Raw genomic sequence first — 2,990 nt, 5'->3', positions numbered from 1 at the left:
TACCTTCTAGGTTAATTCTTTTTGATCTAACCTTTTCTCTAGTTCCTGGTCCCCTTTTCCTATTGGCCTCAGTTGCTTTAAGGTATCTGCTTTAGTTTCTCTGCGTTAAGGGCAACAAATGCTAGCTAGTTTTTTAGGTGTCTTACCTATCCTCACCCCTCCCTTGCGTGCTCTCGCTTTTATCATGTGCTCATAGTCCAATCCCCTTGTTGTGTTTGCCCTTGATCTAATGTCCACATATGAGGGAGAACATACGATTTTTGGTCTTTTGGGCCAGGCTAACCTCACTCAGAATGATGTTCTCCAATTCCATCCATTTACCAGCGAATGATAACATTTCGTTCTTCTTCATGGCTGCATAAAATTCCATTGTGTATAGATACCACATTTTCTTAATCCATTTGTCAGTGGTGGGGCATCTTGGCTGTTTCCATAACTTGGCTATTGTGAATAGTGCTGCAATAAACATGGGTGTGCAGGTGCCTCTGGAGTAACCTGTGTCACAGTTAAACCTTGTATTTAAAGGAAGCCAAAATATTATTCGAATCCTTAAATATGACTTACCCAATGAGACTAGACTGTTTAGATGGAAAAATAATACACTTCTTTCCTTTTACAGACTGATGGAGTTTGTGATGCTGGCACTTATGGAAGGCAAAGGGGAGAAGCAAGTGGAGCTAGAAAGAGAACCCCCTGGACTGGTCTGGAGTGAGGCATACCCATAAGAGTTGTCCTCCATTGGGCCATGAGAGCCAAGGCCTTATTCCTGGGCCTCCATCTGGCCTAGAGGCCTCCAGCTCTGAAGATGAGTCAGTCCCTGAAAGGGTTGACAGCTGAGGCAACAAACCCTTCCTTGAAGGGAACCTGGTTGGTACATTTCCATGTTTTCCATAGTTGTCCAATTTAAAATGTCTGTCGGCCATATGTGACCATTGCATTGGCATTTGAGAGCACAGAATGGCCTTAGTCAATGAGACATTTCAAGTCACATTCATCAGGGAATAAAAGAAAAGGCCTATGGTCTCATAGTCTTATGGTAAAACAGACTAAAACATTTTATTAATATAGTGAAGACTTAGAGGAAGACAGAGGATTTTGACATTGATCTGTTGGCATGTGATGTCCATTTCTCATGAGATGCTGTCTTTCAGCAAGTCTGGCTGGGTACCTGCTCACACATGGAAACAAGCATCACTAAGTGAAGTAAGTGATCCTCCAGAGATGTAACCATACAGCTATGGGCAAAACTCTTCCCAGTCCCAAGTTTCTCCACTGTTTTAGCCCCTAAAGAAACAGGATGTACCTGTACTCGGAGTCATGAAGAGGGCAACACAGACAGGATATGGCTTTCCTTTATGATCTAAGCCTTCCAGCCACCACTACCCCTTCTTCCCACCCCTACGTATTTGGCCTTCCATCTTGGGCAGCGCTCTTGCTCAAGGATATATGTTTCAACAGGGCCTAAAGAAGTAACTGAAAGGAAATCAAGACCTTAAATTCTCCAAGGTCAAAATGAGAAATCCACTTATGCAAACAGTCAATTAGTACAAATGCACGTGCAGCCTGCTCTACCACCATGAGGTAATGTACTGGGAAGATTAGCAAATACTGCAGTTTGGAAGAAATTCAACCACTACTTCATCAGGACCAAGCAGGGTTGATTTGTCTGTCATTCTAAGCTTCTGGAGACAGTTCGGGAGATTACTATGGGTATAGACTTAAGGAATTGGTCTAAGAAGCTGGGATGCCAAGAAAATCAATTAAGTTCAAAAAACTATCTTCCACTCCAGTAGCAACTCATTATTATTAAATGCTTATAAACGAGGAAAGTGAGATCAGTTTATAGGAGGCTTTTCCTCCACCATTATGAATTATTATACAGATGGCTAAGATGTAAGCTACAAAGACTGTAACACATTTTAATTTCTTTTTTTCAGGCATAGTAAATGGGGAAGGCAAGGGAACATTCCAAGAATAGTGTTTGTAACTGATCAATGTTTTCATTTGTTTTTTTCTCCATCCTTAGGGTTAAACACTAAAATAAGGCTAAATATGTTTAATTTTTAAAGGATATAATACAAATTCCATAGTAACTTAATATCCAATAATGTCTCAATTCTCTCAGTTCCCAGGGCTATTTTGGAGTCTTTGGGGGAAAATATAACTCTTTTTCCTCTTTCTCAGCTTTGGTATACTGCCATTAGCTTTGCCCTGTCTCCTTGCACTCTTTTCAGCCCATTCATCTATGCAGAATCCAAGATCCTAAAAAGAATGAGGCTCCATTGGCTGGTGAGGGGAAGGGAAGAGAATATCCATGACTGTAGGGAGCAGAAATCTTGGACCCTAGTTCTGAATTTAAGACTAAGTGTGTAAATTTGAACAAGTTCCTGGATTTCTGTAGGCCTCCACTTGTTCATAGGGAGAGAAGAAGCTAGATACTAACAGCCTTCCCAGTCCCTCTGTCTTGTGTCCTCTAATGCTCCAAGCACATTCTGCTTATTTCCATGGGTGAGGGGAAGCTTTGACAATAGACCATGTAATGGGATTTAAAGAGGACATTTTCTACGCCTACCAGAGATTTTGGAAGATATGAACCATATAACTCCCCCGTCTCCCCCAGTGATGAGTTTATAAGAAGGAAAGAAAGACTAAGGTTTGGTAGTTGGGTTCTGGTGGCTCATACCTCTAACCTAGCTACTTGGGAGGTTGAGATCAGGAGGATCACGGTTTGAGGCCAGCCCAGGCAAGTAGTTCGAGAGACCCCATCTCCAAACTAACCAGAGCAAAATGGACTGGAGGTGTGGCTCAAGAGGTAGAGTACCTGCTTTGCAAATCCAAAGCCCTGAGTTCAAAACCCAGTCCCACCAAAAAAAAAAAAAAAGAAAGAAAGAAAGAAAGACTGGTGTTTGGGAGTATAGATTGCATACTCTCAAAGTGAAGTGAGATTTCAAAGCCAAGAAGAGACATGTTAAGGCTAGAAATATTATTTT

The sequence above is a fragment of the Castor canadensis genome, chromosome X (genome assembly GCF_047511655.1).
Source record: "Castor canadensis chromosome X, mCasCan1.hap1v2, whole genome shotgun sequence".
In the NCBI taxonomy this organism is placed as follows: Eukaryota; Metazoa; Chordata; class Mammalia; order Rodentia; family Castoridae; genus Castor; species Castor canadensis.
This window is presented reverse-complemented; position numbering follows the sequence as displayed.